This window comes from Trachemys scripta, chromosome 4 (genome assembly GCF_013100865.1).
Source record: "Trachemys scripta elegans isolate TJP31775 chromosome 4, CAS_Tse_1.0, whole genome shotgun sequence".
NCBI lineage: Eukaryota > Metazoa > Chordata > Testudines > Emydidae > Trachemys > Trachemys scripta.
Window position 1 is genome coordinate 69208509 of NC_048301.1, and position 20574 is coordinate 69229082.

Genomic DNA, 20574 nt, shown 5'->3' on the forward strand with positions numbered 1-20574 from the left:
TTCGGATGCATCCGAAGAAGTGGGCTGTAGTCCACGAAAGCTTATGCTCTAATAAATTTGTTAGTCTCTAAGGTGCCACAAGTACTCCTGTTCTTTTTGCGGATACAGACTAACACGGCTGTTACTCTGAAACCTTCTATGTACTGGGAGCCATCCTGTTTTCTGTATAACAGTGAGTGCCCGAGATGGGGCAGGGCATGGGCAGGGGGGAGGAGGTGGGAGGAAGAGGCACTGGAGAAGGGAAGGGAGATGGGGTAGGGAAGGGAAGGGAGTAAGGGAATGGGGGGGGGGGGAGAAGAGCGGGAGCCTGGCATGCAGCATCCCCTTGGCTGCAGCTGAAACTCCCGTTAAGCAATCCCATTGAGACCCCACCTGCGATGAGCCCCACCTCTCCTGCACCTGGACCACCCCAATGGGTCCCCTTGCACCCAGAACCCTGAGACCCTATGCATCCAGATCTGTCAGTGAGCCGTCCACACCCAGATTGACCCACACAGAACCCTCTAACCCCACTCCTGGATCCTCCCACACTAAGCCCCTCTACACTTTGATCCTGCTGGGTTAAGCCTTCCTACCCACACCTGGTGCTCCTGGCACAGAGGGGCAGGGCACCTGGGGTGTTTCTGGGGCAGGCCTAGCCCTTGTACTATGTCACGGTCGGGTGCAGCCACATCGCCGAGTCCCTGTCCTGGGGAGAGGCCTGCAGGATGATCTCCTATTTCCATGCAACCAGTGGCCTGTGCTCCCACCGCCATGCTGGAGTCTCCACGTTTATTTATTGACAAAATTTGCAGAATTTTAAAATATGTACAGAATTTTTATTTTTTGGCACAGAATTCCCTCAGGAGGAATGACTGGTATAGTACACAAAATGTGAGTATCTTGTTTAAACATGGCCTTACATACACCTCTACCCCGATATAACACTGTCCTCGGGAGCCAAAAAATCTTACCGCGTTATAGGTGAAACCGCGTTATATTGAATTTGCTTTGATCCGCCCGAGTGCACAGCCCCACCCCCCTGGAGCACTGCTTTACTGCATTATATCCGAATTCGTGTTATATCAGGTTGCGTTATATCGGGGTAAAGGTGTACTTTATACAGCCCAGAGTCACTTCTGCACCGTCTACATTCTGACCAGAATTTTATTTGAGCTCTTTTGTTTTGATCTCCACAACTATTATTTCCTGTAAAATAGCATCAAAAGCTTCAAATTCCAAGTCTACTATGTCACAGATACAAGTTTTCCCTCCTGCACAAATCTGATGTAAACTGAGAGCTTGTCTACACTTACAGCACCGCACTGGTGCAGCTGTGCCGCTGTAGCGCTTAGTTCAGATACTACCTATTGTGATGGGAGAGATTCTTCCATCAGCATAGGTACTCCACCTTTCCAACGGGTGGTAGCTATGTTGATGGGATAAGCCCTCTTGTTGACAGTGCTGTCTACATCGGGGGTTAGGTTGGTGTAATTATGTTGCTATGGGGTGTAGATTTTCCACACCCCTAAGCAACAGTTATACTGACATAAGTTGGTAGTACAGGTCTGTCTCCTCTTACGCGGGGGTTCCGTTCCGCAGTTAGTGGGTAAAGCAAAAACCACATATAGTCAAAATTACATTGAGTTCAATGGCGGGTGGAATCGCCCACACTACAGGTACAATATTAAAATTTTAATTTTTCTCTTTTTTGGGGTTTTTGTTTTTGCCAACCTCGTAAAGCGGAAATCGCACACGTTAAATGCACTTAAGATGCAACAGACCTATATATACCAAGCCTGACTTTTGCTCTAGTACAGATCTGCAAGTGGATGCATCAACAAGTAACATCACAAATCTAACTTTAAAGTATTTTATTTCATGGATATAAATAGATTCTGATCCAAGATTAATGCCATCTTGTAAATTCCAGAGTATTTTAAAATTTCTATAAGTGAAATATTTAGCTACTGCACAAATAGCACTAAAGTAGGAAACTTTTGGATCTCCCCAGGTTCCATTTTGTGGAACAATCGAGTGCTAGAAGTTTCTTTTAAGTGAAAGGGCGAGATTCTGTGCTGCACCTTACATCCAAGAGTTCTGAAGGGCCTTAAGAATGAGATTGCTGGACAGCAATCAGAAATGTGCACTCATGAAAATCCAGGTGGATTGATTTAATCAAAATTATTTACATTACCAATTTTAAGCATGATTTATAATCAGCAAGCAGGAAACTATGATTGAAATCATTACAATTAATCTGGTTTTGCATTTCTACTTTTTATTTTCCAAAAAGATTTGTTCTCTCACTGATTGGGATAATCATTAAAAACAAGCTGATTTGCAAATAAATGTAGCCTCTACACTAAATTTGATACCTACCTCCATAAGAAGCAGTAGCTAGGGCAGTAGTCACCAACCAGTCGATCGCGGTGGACCCTAGAGGATCTCCCAGTCTATCGCGATATCTGGTGGTACAGTGTGGCTGCCACTAAGGAAGGACTCCCTGCCTACCGCCCGGCCCCACGCTGACCCCAAAAGCAGCCAGTGCAGCCCCATGGCCAGGGGTCTCCCTCTGCGTGCTGCTCTTGCCTGCAAGCACTGCTCCTGCAGCTCCCATTGGTCAGGAGAGCTGTGGGGGCAATGCTTGCAGAGAGGGGCAGCACGTGGTGCTGCAGGGGTATATTAGCCCCGTTCGGGAGCGGCGTGGGGCCAGGGTAGGCAGGGAGCCTGCCTTGGCCTCACCGCACCCACCACCAACCGGGAACCGCTAGAGGTACGTGCTGCCCGGCGGGAGGCCACATCCCAACCCCCATCTTTGAGCCTCCTCCTAGAGCCAGCATACCCTCTCCTGCACCCAGAAACCTCTCCTGCACCCCAAGCTCCAGCCCTTCCCAGAGCCAACCCCCTTCCCAGAGCCAGCACCCCAACACTCTGCCCCAGCCCGGAAAAACCCTCCTAGACCCAGCACCCCATACCCCCTCCTACACCCCAACCATCTGCCCCAGCCCTGACCCCCTCCCAGAGCCCAACACTCTGCCCCAAGCTCAGAGCCCCCTCCCACACTGCAATCCCCTCGGCCCCAGCCCACCCCCCTGCCCCAGCCTGGTGAAAGTGAGTGAGGGTGGTGGAGAGCGAGCAACAGAGAGGGAGAGGGATGGAATAAGTGGGGCCAGGCTTTGCGGAAGGGGCAGGGTAGATCCTGGGTTGCCTTTAGATTAAAAAAGTGATCTTGGGCATTAAAATGTTGGAAGCCACTGATCTAGGGTGATGGAAAAATTCTTCTGTGGACCTAGCACTGGCTACATCGGGGGTTAGGCTAGCTTAACCACGTTGCTTGGGGCGTGGGTTTTTTTTTTTTCCACAGCCCTGAGCAACAGAGCTGGGTTGACCTAACTTTTTAGTGTAGACCTGGCCAAGAGAGGACTCACTGATCAGCCAGTATAACAGAGACACTTCCTGCTCCAATTTCCAAAAAAGGAGGAAGAGGAGTATTTCCTCAAATTATCAGTAGCCACAGAAGAAGACAGTGATAATAGAAAAATATGGTTTAATCAAGTCTTTTCCCTACACTTTAGCAAGACTCTTATAGCTTATATACTAATTACATCTCAGTGATTTAAAGTTGAAAGTTTTAAATATTGCTTCATTTTTGTTATAAAAATTTAAGTCCTTGTCTCAGATCCTATGATGGCTGGAGAACCAGTGAAATTAATATCACTATAAAGAGCAAAAGGGATTTTTAGCCAGACTGCTTAAAACTTGTTAACAGTATTTAATTTCAATGAATAATTGGGAGAAAGGTAGCATATGTTAATGACTCAACACCACCAAACCTTAAATTAATGAATGAAAACTAATATACAATTTCTGGAACTCTTGACATGTTCCACAGAAAGATGAAAATATTCCCCAATATGTCTTAAAAAAAAAACCTCTTTTCCAAGAATAAGTAATGGAAACCCAAAAGACATGCATATGGGGATACTGAAACTCTGATCCTTGTCCTTTCTGCCTTTTATCGGACAGAAAGGACCTATAATAATAGGTCTTATATGTTCCCCAACAGATTTTCAACATCTCTTTTTAAGAAGGAACTCCATTCACCCATCTAAAACATGCAACAGTCCAACTGGCACTAAAGAAACTTTATTCCAGCAACTTTATAAGCCACAATATAGCTTCCAACTCTTTCCTCTCAAACTGATTGAAAACCTACCTAAAAAATAGTCTTCAATGCCACCTCTCTGGTGGATTCCCGAGACAGCATTGGACACTCTGATGGACGACTTCTTTTTCGTAGAAGAAAATGTCCATACTTATCTGGCTGAACCTCATTGTTGCTCTTAATGCTGTTGGCCAAACTCTATCCCACCTCCTGGAGGCAGCAGAGGTGAATGGAAATGCCTGCAAACAGTCAGATCTTTCTTCCTAGACCAAACCTAAATGGGTTTATTAGAAGTAACTGAAACTATGGATTTTTAGCCTCTATTCTTGACTACTGCAATTGTCTATATCTAGGAAAGAAACCACATATCCTGAGAAAGCTCCAGTTGGTTCAGAATGCAGCACTCCTCCTGTTCAGCAACACAGGTTACTCAAATACCCCTCTCTTTGGACTCAGTCCCCAGTGAGCTCAGAGTCCAGTTTAAGGTTGTTGTCCCAATTGTCAAAGCCTTGTATGGTCCTAACCATCAGAGATTCTCTTCACAATGATACCAGCTATCTACTTTCCACTACAACAATGTCAATCAATAGTAGGAAGACTTGTGACTGCAAGAGACAGAATCAGGACTACAGAACTCACTGCCAGGGAAAATAAAAATGACTGACTAACCAACTCTCATCACTTTCTGTAAAAGTGCAAAACTCACTTCTTGAGTCAAGTTTTCTCCTCAAGACTACCCCTACTCTAACATATCTAACTAAAAAATATCAACAAATCTGCCTTTTGCCAGAAGGGAGGGAAGAGATTGATAAAAAAGGTACAAGATACTCAGAAGCCAGTCCTCCTTGAGAGAAAGCTGGTATCATTGATCAAATTCAATGAAGTTGGAATTGAAAGAATGGGAGATAACTATGGCTATGTCTACACTACAGCCAACGTCTGAATACCTTATGTCGCTCAGGAGTGCGAAAAAACCACCCCTTTCAGTGACATAATTTACACTGACATAAGTGCTCGTGTGCACAGCTTCTGTCATTTGCAGAGGTGATTTTATTAGGCCGACGGGAGAATTCTTTCCTGTCAGCATAGTGTGTCTTCACCAGACATGCTGCCATCACCTAATTATACCACAGAGACACAACTTGCCCCTCCAGTAAAGCCTCAAACAGATCTGAACTGCTCTTTTTTGTATTTTTTCATTACATATAATGAGACTGGGAAAAAATTCTGGAATTGGTGAATGTAGGATAAATTTGAATTTTAATAGCTCAACGAAGTAAACAGGATAGATATTTATACCAAGCAGAGGTAAGCATAACAATTCCAAAAACTGTTTTACTGAGCAACACTTCATACAAGACATATATACACACACAAACACTTCAAAAGAAATACCTAACGTATGAATAACTTTGTACAAGTCCCACATGACAGGGATACTAGATGTAAACAAGCTTATTTTCATTAAACAAATGTTTAAATTTCAATGTTTCCTTAAACAGACCAGTTTATTTCTTTGTACAACTTTCACCAATACTTTAAACTCAATCCTACATATTTCAGAGTTGGGAAGGCAGAATTCCCAAAATAAACCTGTTGACATAAATCTAAAACAATGTCACCATAAGGCAACACCCACTTGAGGTAGAAGTGCCTTCATTAATCATCTTTTTAGTTTCATGCCGAAAGAATCAACATAGTACTGTAGAAGTATAAGCCTCATAAGAACACAATGCCATCCATTTGAAGATAAACAGCTATTACATTCAAAAACCTTAGAGCCAGAATTCCTTCAATTAAACTAATCTAATATAAGCTGGGTATTTGGCAGTTGTATGTTGGGTTACTGAGTAATGCCTTCAGTAAATGGGACTTTAACAAGTTTTACTACATTAATCCTTTGAATGAAAAGGGCCAAAGAACTCTGGACACGTTTCCTTTTAAAAAAAGAAAATTTTACTCGTCTCTACAGCTCTGGATAGATGTATTTTTATAGACCAAAGCCAAAAGAAAATAAAAAGGGTGGTGGGGGGAGAATTATTTACTTACCTTGTAATCCTGCTTCTTTGAAGGCATAATTTTACTGGATTCTCCCTTCTTGGGTCTCATAACTCCAGCATTAATCATGCAGACTGGTGTGCTTTGCACTAGAATTGAGGCCCAAGAATTAGAATATTTACATCCCATGAAGCTACTTCAACAAGCGAAATTTTGTAATATTAACAAAATACGCTGTGGCTCTACACATGTGACATCCTGGTAGATATTGCTGTGGACACAGCAAAGGGTCCAAATATTGTCTAATAATTTTAATGAAAAGAAAGCCCCATGAGCTCCAACAGAACATGCAAATTATTGTTGCAAGAGTATACTTAACAGTTTAACTTGTTAGTTTGGTTGTGATTTAAAGCACAGTTTATATTTAAGGTAGTGCTGAACTTTATAACAAACCCTGCAATTTAAAGAATATTAGGCTTATATAAACAGAATTCTACTCAGGCAGATTTTAGGCCATGCTAACAGAGTTTTTCCCTGCCCTGGCAACTAATCCAGATCAAAGATTTTTCATACCCAGTCCCTTATGCAAGCAGGCAAAGTGTTTCTCCAATTGACAGAATCCAGAGCTGAGGGGAAAAAAAAACAACAAAAAAAAAAAACACTGGTTAACCTGCCACTGAAAGCCATAAAGGCTCAGCAGAGGGCAGAAAAATGGGGACTGGGGACAAAATTTGGAGAAAAGCCTGTCAGGACCTCTGGACTGAGCAGGTCCCTCCTTCCCTTAAGGCTGCTGCCTTAAGGATGTGGAGAGAGGACACTTCAATATGCTCTACTTGAAGGCTGAGATGTAAGACTGAGATGAGAAGATAGGTGTAGAGCAAGAACCAGGTGGCCACCTAGCAGAACATCAATAGCGAGATTTCCACACACTGCCCAGGAGGTTGTCACTGCTCTAGTGGTGTGAGCATGAAGATTTTCAAGGCACAGGATTCACCTTAGTAGCAATGCTGGATGCAAACTGCAATCTAGAAGGGAAGGACTTATCTAGAAGCCTTTGCCTCTTTGCAAAAGCCCTCAAAAAGGGACCATGATTTTATAAAGATACCTGCCGGGGATAAGTATTTGCTAAGGGCTCATCAGATGTCAAGGGAATGCCATCTAATTTCTATTTTGGCTTCAGGATCAGGGCAATAGTGGGGAAAGAACGGTTACTTTTTTCAGAATCACAGGATTAGAAGGGACCATAAAGGTCATATAGGCTAACCCCCCTGCCAAGATGCAGGATTTTTTTGTTTCTAAACCATCCAAGACAGATGGCTATCCAGCCTCCTTTTGAAAGCCTCCAGTGAAGGAGCTTCCACAACCTCCCTAGGCAGTATGTTCCACTGTTCTTACAGTTAGGAAGTTTTTCCTGAGATTTAATCTAAATCTGCTATGCTGTAGTTTGAACCCATTACCTCTTGTCCTGCCCTCGGTGGCAAGAGAGAACAACTTTTCTCCAACTTTTTTATGGCAGCCTTTCAATTATTTGAAGACCACTATCATGTCCCCCCTTAAGCGCCTCTTTTCTAAACTAAACATACACAGTTCCTTCAGCTTTTGCACATATAGCTTGCATTCCATCCCTCTGATCATTTTTGTTGCTCACCCCTGGATCCTGTCCAGTTTCTCTACATCCTTTCTATACATTGGTGACCAAAACTGGACATAGTACTTCAGCTGAGCCCTAACCAGCACCGAGTAACCATCACCTGACCAAGAACAGATTCTTGTGGAACCTCGCTTGATATCTCCCCTCCAATCTGACATTTTATTAATAATCACTCTTTGTTTGTGGTTGTTTAACCAATTATGTATCCACTTAATGGTAGTTCTGTTGAGTCTGCATTTCTCCAGGTTACGCATCAAAATGTCATGTGGGACTGTGTCAAAAGCCTTGCTGAAGTCCAGGTATATGATGTCCACTGAATTCCTCTGATCCACCAAACCAGTTACCCTGTCAAAGAAGGAAAGCAAGCTGGCTTGGCATGGATTTGTTTTTGGTAAACCCATGCTGGCTGCTAGTGATTACCCCTTCATGTTCCAGGTATTTGCAAATTGAATGTTTTATACATTGCTCTAGTAGTTTCTCAAGTATCGAAGTCAGGCTGACTGGTCTATAGTTCCCCAGCTCCTTCTTTCCCCCCTTTTAAAGATGGGCACTACGTTAGCCCTTCTCCAGTCTTCCAGGACCTCTCTGGTCATCTGTTAATTTGCAAATATTTCCAGTGGCTCTGAGATTTTTTCAGTTAATTCCTTCAGTAAACTCAGGTAAATAGCATCAGACCCCGTTGTTTTGAATTTAAATTGGTCAGAAGATCTCTGACATTTTCTTATTCCCTTCCCCTTTATTGTCTATGGTAACTTCACTAGCTGTCCCATCACACTTTTTTTTTTGAGAGAGAGAAGACTGAAGCAAAGTAGGCATTGATCAGTGGACCCACACTGTCCTCGATCTTCCTTTTTTGTCTGACATATTTGAAGAACCCCTTCTTGTTGTCTCTAATATTCCTTGCCAGCTGTAACTCATTCCTTGCCTTGACTTTCCTGATTTTGTCCCTACACGCTCACGCTATTCCCATGTATACATCCTTGATCACATGCCCCTCCTTTCATTTCCTGTATGTATCCCTTTTGGGTTTTAGATAGCTAAAAAGCTCCTTATGCAGCCACACTGGCCTCCTGTGGCTCTTCTTATCTTTCCTCTGCGATGGAATATCTTTATTTTGAGCCTCTAGTATCACATCTTTTAGAAAATGCCAGCCCCTTTTGATGCCTTTTCTTCCTAATTGGTCTTTCCATGGGACCTTGCCTACTATTTCTCTGAGTTAGTTGAAACCTTCCTTTCTGACGTCCAGTGTCCTTGTTTTGGTATTCTCATGTCTTCCTTTCCATAGGATCTTGAATTCTATCAGATTATGATCCCTGTCTCCCAAGTTCTGACCACCTTCATATTTGCCACTAATTCATCCCTGTTGGTCAAAACCAGATCCAAAATTGGTGACCCCATAGTTGTTTCCTCAACTTTTTGATTCAGAAAGTTGTCCCCTAGACACGCTAAGAATTTACAGGACATATGTTTTGCTGTAAGTATCTTCTAACAGATATCAGGGAAGCTAAAATCCCCCAATAGTACTAGCTCATGTGTGTTAGCTAATCTTGTTACCTGCTTGCAGAATGATTCATTCACTTCCTCTTCCTGATTTGGTGGTCTATAATAGACCCACACAATAACATCGCTACTGTTCCCTTTTTATCCTCACCCAGAGACTCTCAATAGGTCTGTCGCTCACTTCCTCTTGGTCTGCAGAGCAAGCATATACATCCTTGACGTACAGCGCAATACTTCCTCCCTTTTTCCCCATACCTTTTTTGGAACAAGCTATGTCCCTCAACACTGGTACTTCAATCATGGGAGTTGTCCCACCAACTTTCTGTAATGTCAATTAAGTCATAATTTTCTCCATATACCATGACTTCCAGTTCATCCTGCTTGTTCTCCATACTCATCGCATTTGTGTACAGGCATTGATAATATTTTGCAGATTGCCCTGTTGCTTTTCTTCTTGCCTTTCTAATAAAAGGTGTGATTTCTAGTTCCTTCTTCATAAATTAGCCTCTTTTCCTTGTCTTCAAGCCTAGATGTGCATAGGCCAGATTTGTCTCACCATCCCCCATAGGACCTAGTTTAAAGCTCTCCTTATCAGGTTAGCTAGATGATGTCCAAAGATGATCTTCCCAATATTTGATAGATGGAGCCCATCCCAGCACAGTAATCCTCTTTCCTGGAATATCAGTTTGTTGTCAAAGAAGCCAAAGCCCTCTCGCTGACACCACCTGTGTAGCCACGTGTAACGGGGCGGTGACTCACCCCTGCGGCACCTCCTGTCGGTCCTCCTGGGAATTAGCTCTTTGCCCAGGAGCGCCCTCTGCAGGCCAGTGTCCCACTTTCCGCTGGGTCCCAAGTCCCTCTTGGACCCTGGTGCCCCTTTCAGACCGGGGTGCTGCCCCCTGCAGTACCCTGCAGTCTCACTGGGTCTCCCCTCCCCAGGGAATCTCCACCCCCATCCCCACCTCTCCTCAGCGGTAGGCTATTGCCAGTCACCAACCAACTCCCGCTCCCTGGGGCAGACTGCAGTATAAGCCACTCATCACAGGCAAGGAGGGGTTTGGACCTGCTGCCTTGGCCTAGCCTTGGACTGTCTCCTGCAACCCCAGTACCTATTTGGCCTTATACTAGGCCGCAGCCTGGGGGTTTCCAGGCCGGAGCTCCCCAGCTCCCTGGGCCTTCCCCCAGCCCTGCTCCAACTCAGGTACCTTATCTAGCTCCCCAGCAGCCAGGCCCGTCTCCCTCTACAGCCAGAGAGACTGCATCAGCTCCTGGCTTCACTGGCCTTTATAGGGCCAGCTAGACCCTAATTGGGGTGTGGCCCCCAGCTGAGGCTTCTTCTCCCAATCAGCCCAGCTTTTCCCCTCCCACAGCCCTCTCCCAGGGCTATTTTTAACCCTTTCAGGCCAGGAGTGGGTGACCACCACTCTACACCACGCATTTACTTCAATGATTCGATAGTCCCTGTCTGGGCCTTTTCCTTCAACAGGGAGGATGGATGAGACCACCACTTGTGCCCCAAACTTTATCCTTCCCAGAGCCACGCAGTCTGTACTGAACTGCTCAAAGTCATTCAGTCATTACAGTAACTGTAGTTGAGTTGTCTGCACATGTGGATCCCACTCAGAGTATGTGCAGCAGTTCAAAATGTTTTCACTAGCAGTTTCCAATAGGGATCACATATGTGCTCCTCATGTCCTCATTCTCTCCTCCCTCCACCCCAAGGGCATACAGAGCACAGTGATCCCAACAGCCATTAAGTTCCTTCAATGATTAGAACCTCATATACAGAGCTCCAAGCTGTGGGGAGGAAGGTCTGGTCCTAGGATCCACACATGCAAAAGTCTTTAAGATCTAGTTACTGTAAAATAAATAATTGTTCTTTCTGTTTCAAGTGCTGCACATGTGGACTCCATTCCTGGTGATTAGCTAGTAGTCATCTTCAATACAGGTGGAAACTAGGAGTTATTTGAAAAGACTGTAGAACTGCTCTCCAAAATGGAGTGTCTTAACACTAAACAGTCACTAGAGAATAATGTTTTGTAAACAGGAAGACCATAAATTGACAACATGTTTGGGTAGGGTGGAAATGTCACCAACTGTCTACTCTAGACACAAGTAAACATATGGCCCCTGTCTGCACAGATAAGTCATTACTGCTGATAGTTCATTACCCTCAACTTACAGGGTGATTTCTAAATACAGAATCTAAAGCAGGAATAATTGAAGCAAGAGATACCATACAAATATTGGTGCATCAAGTGTATGTGTTTAGATTCCTGAGCTCTAGGATCAGATGTCAATCTCCCTTCTTCAGTATAAGAAAGTAAGGGAAACAGAAACCCTTTCCTATAAATTCTTGGGCAAATCAGTTCTCTTGCTCCTAGATCAACAAAATCATCTATCTCTTGACATATTGCATTCTCATGAGAGTGGTCCCTGAAGAGAGACTGGGACTGGAAATGGGTGGGAAGCAATGTCTGAAATTGAAGGACATAACCATCTTTAATAACTTGAAGGATTGACTGATCTGTGGTGATTGCCATCCAAGCTTCCTGGGGTGGGCAGGGGGAAAAAAGAGTTCAGAACAAAGGAAAGAAGGAAAGTGGTATAGATCCTTGTAGATTAGTCCAAGATGCTTGACTGTCACATCAAATTTGATGCCTGTGTCTGTCCCAGTGCAAGGTCACTGAAGAGGATGATCGGGCTAATCTCTCTATCGATAAAAATGGGGAAGGAGTCGTGTTCTTATATGCAGAAGGAGATTTACAACAAAACTGCTTCCTCTTGAAAGCAGAAGTGTGTAAACCTTTCTTGGGTCCTTTAAAGAATAGAGGCTCGTTCATTTTAGCACTAAATAAACTCAGCCCAAACTGCAACTCAGCCTAAGAGTTCTAATCTCTTTGGGAGTTGACTTTCCTATTTGTTTTGATTTTTCATTTGCAGCAGTACCAAGCAACCATGATGGAGTTGGATGAGTATAAAAATACGCAAAGCCTTTTGACAGTACCTGATATTCATGATCAGCACATTTTGAAGTTGATGAAATCAAAGCCGGAATAGCCCAAAGATCCTTTGACGGATCTAAAATTCCCACATTAATAGGTAGAGCAATTCTATTTTGAGAAGCTGAATGGAGAATATCAAACAGCTATTTACTTTCCCGTGTACAACTGCTAAAGGCGCTTCCAGAATCTTTCCCATGTGTTTCAATAGTACCTGAAGGATTTAAAATCATCCATTGATGCAGGCATAGGAAATGACATCCTCAATAGGAGAGGAAGGGGAAAGATCAGATAAATCTTCTTGATGAGCCATTATCACTTCATCACTAAAGTCCTGATGATGTTCTTTTTCCCCATCCCCAACAGGAGAACAATGAGATATCTGAAAACCTGGCCCTCATGATTTACAAGGGTTCCCCATGTATTGTGGAGGAGACTTGTCCTGGAAATTGCAGGTACTCAAGCCATGGAGCCAATAGGATGAAGCTTGCAACCCAAAGAGATAAGATGTATTTGTCCAATTTGGCAGAAACCAAGTAGAATAAATAGTTTCCTTAAAGTTCTCTTTTGTATTTTCTTTCCTTTTTGTTGACTTGTTCACCTCTTAGATGTAGAGCTCCTGACAGAGTCTGATGAGAAGCCAGAGTCAGAAAAAGAATACCCCTATGTAGATCATGAAATCGCTGGTAATTTTTAAACTTGAGAAGGGCTTTTATTCCCAACTCCACTGTCCTGTTGACTTATAGAGATTTATCACATGTAACCAAGCACCTTCTCAAGGAGATTTTGATGGGAATGAAATGGGAGAAGATTGCAATAACAGACAAGCTCTGGAGTTATTCTAAGGTCCATGGAAGACATAAATGAGCCTTTCTGAATCAAGATATTCCCCTCACCGCCCTCCACCCCTCCCCCGAGAACACCTATATTGGGGGATCCATAGTTTTCTGTAATTTCTGAAGGTGCGGCAGAAGCTGAGAATGCTGATGCCGACAAAGGTTTTTTCAACTGAGGCAATGCCAGCAAGGGCAGAGCTCAGACAGACTGATTGATGTGCCAGTGTCATGGAACAAAACAACACTCACAAGAGACTTGGGGGTCACCTGAGGCAGCATCAGGCTTTATTCTGAGAACACAGGATAGCACCTAGCAGATAAGGAGCCAAAAAGCCATTGTGTTGAGCAGATACTTAAGGGTGCTCACTGAGTTCTTATAGGTGGCCTCTGGCAGATAACGACCAATAGGGGATGAGCTATACTAATTCAATTATAAGCCCCACACAGGGTGCACAAGTGGTTTTTTTTTTTTTTAAAAACAGACAGGGCAAATGGTTACCACACCACAGACTTCGCACAGTGATCCCTCCACTCTCTATGCTGATGCTGCACTGAAGGCTCTGGGACTGAGTTCTTCCATACTGACTTCAGTGAGTGCTCTGAGGAAGCTCTTGGCACCGGAGATAGTGAACAGTGCTGGTTAGTGGACTTAAAGTCCAACTCTCCCACTGCTTGGACAGTAAGGGTTCCTGACTGCTCCAAAAGCATTTGACTCTCCTTTAGATCTTTTTTATACCTCTTGGGCTCAGAGTCGCACCTTTAGTGACTGAAGCACTGGCAGAGAGGTTGCATCGAAGCAGTTCAGGAGTTTTGCTTTAGTGCATGATCTGATACAGTTCTTGAAGATTTCTCAAGGCTGAAGCTTCTTCTCATGGACTGTCTTTCCTTTTGTGTGTGCTTTTTAAAAGACTTTTTTAAAAGACTTACAAACCACATACTAAGCCATAATGTGCTCTTCACTGAGGCAGTAACTTTTTTTCCCATGAGAGTTTGTTAGTGGAATAGCTTCCCTACAAGAGGAGCAAAACTTAAAGCCTGTCCCCAGCTCTGCCATAGCATATACCATGGCTCTAGTACACTAAGAAACAGAAGACTATGACCAAACACACACACATTCTCTCTCTCTCTCGGAAACAGTAACAACTAAAAAAAAGTTACAAGTTACTAAAAATTAAAGTACTATTCTTAGGGCCTGTAGAGGAGCTGACTCACCCCTTCGGCGCCTCCTGCTGGTAGTCTCTGGGAATTAGCTCTTCCAGCATCCTGGAGTGCCCTCTTCAGGCCGGTGGTCCGCCTGTCCTCCGGCCCCCATGTCCCTCCTGGACCCCGGTGCCCTTTTATCTGGGGTGCTGCCCCCTGGCAGTACACCCCTCAGTACTAGGGTCTCCCCTCCCCAGGGAACCCCCACCCACTATCCCTACCTCACCTCAGAATAAGGCCACTGCCAGTCACCAACTAGCCCCGGCTCCCTGGGGCAGACTGCAGTATAGGTCACTCATCACAGGCAAGGTTGGGTTTGGGCCTACTGCCTTGGCCTACCCCTGGGCTGCCCTCTGCAACCCCCAGTACTCCTTGGCCTCCTACCAGGCTGCAGCCTGGGGCTTTCCAGGCTGCAGCTCCCCAGCTCCTCAGCCTGTCCCCAGCCCTGCTTCACTCAGGTACTCTGTCTTTAGCTCACTGCAGCCAGGCCCTTCTCCCTCTGAAGGCAGAGAGAGACTTCTGAGCTCCTGTCTCCCAGCCTCTTTATACAGGCCAGTTGAGGCCTGATTGGGGTGTGGCCCCAGCTGCAGCCACTTCCCCCAATCAGCCAGGGTTTTACCTGGCCCTGGCCCAGCCCCAGTCCTCTGCAGGGCTTTTCCAACCCCTCCAGGGCCGGAGCAGGTGTTCATCCTGCTACAGGGCCCTACCAAATTCACAGTCCATTTCAATCATTTCATAGTCATAGAATTTTTTTAAATCATAACATTTCATGATTTCAGCTATTTAAATTTGAAATTTCATGGTCTTGTAATTGTAAGGGTCATGACCCAAAAATGAGTTGTGGGGGTGTCACAAGGTTATGGTGGGGGTTTGCTGGACTGCTACTCTTACTTCTGCATTGCTGCTGGCGGCAGCACTGCCTTCAGAGCTGGGCAGCTGGAGAGCTGCAGGCAGCTGCTGGCCAGGATCCCAGCTCTGAACGCAGAGCCTCCGTCAGCAGCAGCACCGAAGTAAGGGTGGCAATACCATACCATGCCATCCTAACTTCTGCACTGCTGCCTGCAGAGCAGGGCCCTCAGTCAGCAGCTGCCATTCTCCAGCCACTCAGCTCTGAAGGCAGCAGCGCAGAAATAAGGGTGGCAATACCCTGACGCCCCTAAATAACCTTGCGACCCCCATGCAACTACCTTTTGGGTCAGGACCCCCAATTTGAGAAACACTGGTCTCCCCCCATGAAATCTGTATAGTATAGGGTAAAAGCAGACAAAAGACCAGATTTCACAATCCGTGATACGTTTTTCATGGCTGTGAATTTGGTAGGGCCCTAACTACTAAGTAAGGGACAGGAATGATGTTCCTATGTTTTGTCTAGGGTGCTCTGAAAAAACTGAGTGGCAGTTGGTGTTGCCTCACTTTTATGCCCCTGCAGGGGAGGAGGGAGGAACATGCATTACCCCTACTGGACACTGCCAGTGAAAACATTCTGAACTGCTGCGATGGGGCACCCACACAATATGAGTGGTGTCTGCATATGCAGCTAAGAGGAGGAATTTCCTGGTTAGGGTAGAAGGAAATTATTGAAAATGAGGTGGAAAGGGTCCCATCATATCACCAAGTTCCAACCTTTCAGAATGATATGATTTGCCATTTTCCCCACTGACCTAGATGGCAAAGAAGGAGCTTTAAAAAAAAGGTTTTGCAGAGAGAAAATTCAGGATGACAGAAGAATAAAGATTTAAAAGTAGGCTGCAGTAGGCAGTTACCCTTGTGGGGAAAGGGATCCCATTGGGAAACCTCCCACCCAGACCTTCTTGAGAGTCAACATCCGAACTCGAGGCACGCTAGCTGAAATCTAAGAGGCAACAACCATTCAGACCCTATAGTAAGCCTAAGAAATCTCCTTCTTTAAGTAAAAAAAGGACAAGAGTGTGAGTCACGCTCTGAGATTGAGGGTGTCAGAATAAAGAACAAGATCTTGGGAAAGGATGTCCCTTCCTTCCAATACAGGGAGATTCAGTCCCCAGAGGAAAAAGGGCTGCAAATTGATTGGGGGGGGGGGGGGGGAAGGGACAATAAAGAAGCATCAGCCTCTCTCCATCTTTTCCAGATTACAGGGAGGGGAGACATATGTGGAGGGGGAAGAGCCTATTTCCTCACATAGAGGAAGTATCCTGAGCCCAAAGTTTGTGAAATCTGGTACAGCATCTAGGTAATTTGAAATTGCTGAGGAGAACTCCTTGATTGTTAGCAGCTGAGTCCTGGCAATTATCTGGGGGAACACTTCTTTTTACAGGGTCTATTCCCAGTGACCAAGGAGAAAGCAGCTCAGCCCACCTAGCAATTGAGATGGTCTGGGACGAGAAGGGCTTTGATAGTCCTCAGATTTCTCCCCCATCCATCAAAGAGGGTGGGATTTCTCACAAGACAGGTTTGCTTATATCCCCTCCTTGATAGATGGACCACACGATATCATTGTGTTGTAAAGCCTGATTAGAACTCTGTGGAAGAGTGAAGGCATTATGAACTGGAAGGAGAGACAAACAGCCCTTAGTTCCAAGATGCTGTCATGCAGTTTGCATTCACACTGTGATCAGTACCGTATAAACTAATTCCATAGCAGAATGGGGCTCCCTCCTGAGAAGGCTGGCATCTGTGGCCACCTGAATCCTACAACACACTTGAAAAGGGGAACCTTATTAGACAGTTGGTGTTTTCCAACCACAAATGCAGTGATTCTTGACATTTTGGGGAAGCAATCAGCCATTCAGCTCCTTTCAGAGTGGAGAGATATTCTTGGGTACTATTGAAGGCCCTGGATATGAAACTGCACTCACAGGACCAAATCCTGGAAGAACATCAGGAGCCCGCAGGAATAGCATGCTGTTAATACAGACATACAACTTGACTTGAAATTCCCCAAAGATTCCAGTTTCAGGATCCTGCAGGGAAAAGGGAAATCTTCCTTCTGTATTGACGACAGTTGCATCCAGGAGGGAAGACTGATTTTTATCCAAGTTTACTACCAGGCTCAAGTCCCTGATCAGTTGCAGAAATTCCATCAACCACTGTGGATACCGTCTGGCTAGTGCTGACTTAGACCAGCCAGTTACCTAAGGCACTACACAGACCTTCTTTTCTAAAGCTGTTATGATGATTACATATTGATGAATGTCCAAGGAACCAACACCACATAAGGAACTGACCTGGAAGTGTCTGAAAATCTCAGGAATCATATGTATGTGGTAGAAGTGGTTGTCAAGGTAAGCATTCTTCTATCAACTCACAAAGGGACATGACCTCCTTGCAGATTGATTCCCACATGGATCAATCTCTACCTAGGCCTTTAAAGGGGTCTGGCTGAATATTCAGTTTCTGTCACTGAAGCTCTTGGCACCCATGTGATTGCTGGCTATGTAGTGACATTCCTTGGTACACACTTTGGAATTTGTGGGTCTGCCATTCTAATAATGTCCATATCTAGAAAGATGCTGAAACCGAATGAGTGCTGATAGAGGTGGTTGCTGGGATTGGCTTCAAATATCCTGAACAATGCAGTATGCAGACCCAAGTCCAACCAACCGTATCAGACTCCCTAGAGCCATCCCAAAATGTGGCCTTTGTTCGTGGTGCAGTGCAGTGTGGGAAAACTTGACTATCCAGAGAACCAAGAAAGCTGGCCTATGGGATTGAGAGATACTTTTGGCGGATTCCCAGAGCACGAGTCCAGTGGGACTGCATCTACAGTGCGAAGCAATAGGGCTTGAACCCTGGGTTCCAGCTTGACACAGGCTCAGTCCCTTCACCTCTCCCGTGGGGTCCTGGGACCCTGGGTCCATGCCATTTGCGTGTAGATGGGGTGTTACACTTGAGCCTGAGTTCAAACCCTGGGCTTACCTGGGCTTTACATTAGAGTAAATTTTTGTTCAAATGCAATGTTTTAAGATACAAGTTCAAAAAACTCCAAAATTACGTTGTCACAAGTAAAATATTTTCAAATTGTATCTTCCTCCAAATTGGTAAAATACTTAATTTTCTTAACCCTGAAGTGTTTTCTTCAAGTTTCAATCCAAATGAATTTCCACAGTACATTATAAAACCCTTAATAGTAGTTAAGGGAGTACACTCAAGCATAATTGCATTTGCTATGTACTTTACTTGGCTGATATATTGTAATTAACTTATTAATTCTTTCTATGGAATATGTTCATATAGAAATATAATTCCAAGTATTTTTGGTCAATATTATAGCATTAGATCAATAAAGCTTACTAGGCTATTCTTGGAGATAGATGAGCTAGATGAATACTAATTAAAAAAAATACAGTAATTACAAAAAATGGTAGCAGAATAGGGAATTTACAGGACAAGTGCTAGAAGTTATATGCTTACAGCCTTACTATGAGTCCCATCAACCTTTTCCAAATATCAAGTTCACGCACAAACCAAGAAGAGTAGAATCATTGGAGTTACTGAGAGTCACACTGAAATCCTGCTCAATTCCTACAGGCAGGCAAAGTGACTGATATCAATTTTAACCACCATACAAAGCAAGTTCTACTTCATAGTTTAAATATCCAGTAAAGGTTATGATTACCAATACCGTTTTAACCAATTCTGAGTAATTGTCTTTTTAAGCTGAAGATATAATGAACAGAAGAAGACTAAGAAGATGAAGACAACGAAGACTAATTTCTTTGGTGGCTACTCATTTCATAAACATTATTGTTGTTGGAATCTTTAGGGGGGGGAGGGATAGCTCAGTGGTTTGAGCATTGGCCTGCTAAACCCAGGGTTGAAATCCTTGAGGGGGCCATTTAGGGATTTGGTTGGGGATTGGTCCTGCTTTGAGCAGGGGGTTGGACTAGATGACCTCCTGAGGTCACTTCCAACACTGATATTCTATGATTCTATGAACAGAATACGAAGTTTTAAGAAAAACATTAACATTTTTACTTTTACAATACTTGGTCAAAAACATTTTTAATTGCACACAAAAGTCAGCTACTATACAGGCCTGCGGGTTCAACCCAGAGATCCTCAAGTAAAACAAATCATTAACATGGCTGTAGAGTCTGTTTTAGCAGGGAGATGTCAAATAAAAACTTCAGGCACAAACTTCTGAAGTTCTTAGTAAGCATAGGTGATAGAACAATAATTCTAAATACCATTAGCTGAAAGGAACTACATTATCAAAGTAAATCAGAGAAGACACTCTTCATATCAGCCAAATCAAGAGCAATTCTTGTATTCACAAAGCGTCCAGAGATAAACTCTCAATCACTTACAAGCGAAACAAGTTGAGTGTACTGCAACAAATATAGCACAAGCCTAACTGATTAAGGGTATTGAACAGCTTCCATATGATGAGAGATTAAAAAGACTGGGACTTTTCAGCGTGGAAAAGAGATGATAGAGGTCTATAAGATCATGAATGGTATGGAGAAAGTAAATAGGGAAGAGGTATTTGCCCCTTCATATAACACAAGAACTAGGGATCACCCAATGAAATTAATAGGCATAAGGTTCATAGCACAAAAAATTGCAGAACTGTAACAAAAAATTAAGGTCATAGTCAAGAAAGATAAAGGTAACCCAAGAAGGTAAAAAAAAATAGTTTCATTTTTTTCTTTTAAATGATGTATAAAGTTAGCCTGAACATTTCCTTGGGGGAAGGCTTTCCACTTTTTTTACTACCTTAGATATATTAAGAATTTCAAGTTTGGTCTTCACTCTTGATGCTGAAGACATCTTCAGAAGATATGAAAACAAAACAGGAGCTTTTTCAGCTCTTACCTAAGGGCCAGGGGATTGAATTTTAAAATATTTGGGACAGAAGGTCTTTGTTGGCAAAGAATTTGACTTAGACTGGTCTTGGTGTTAACAGCCTGAATAAGTCTATTTATCCTCTCAGGGTACGTTTACACAGTAGCTAGAAGCGTGCCTCCCAGTCCAGTTAGAGACTTACACTAGCCATGCTCAAATTACTTCAATAAAAACAGCAGCGTGGACTTTGTGGCATGGGCAGCAGTATGGGCTAACCGCTCAAGTACAAGCCCACCTGATCCCCTGGGTCCATATTCAGGGGATTAGCCGAGGCCACCACCCGTGCTGCAATGTCCTCACTGCTATTTTTAGTAAATTTCGTCGAGTTGAGCTAGCATGTGAGTCCACCTGTGCTGGGAGGCACACTCCCAGCTGCAGTGTAGGCATACCCTCAACCAGCAGTATGGGCTATTATTT

At 44.0% G+C, this 20574-nt stretch overlaps 1 protein-coding gene across 2 annotated transcripts in view; it reads right to left on the reverse strand.

Annotated features, from left to right (window-relative positions):
• Positions 1-20574, reverse strand: part of MPP5 (membrane palmitoylated protein 5) — a 138227-nt gene that overhangs the window by 89924 nt on the left and 27729 nt on the right. Inside the window, exon 2 of one of the 2 annotated variants that reach the window (XM_034769373.1) lies at positions 6197-6294. The exons of the other annotated variant lie outside the window; for it this stretch is intronic. The gene's annotated coding sequence lies outside the window, so the exon portion shown is untranslated. The remainder of the gene's footprint in view (positions 1-6196; positions 6295-20574) is intronic. 2 annotated transcript variants of the gene reach the window in all.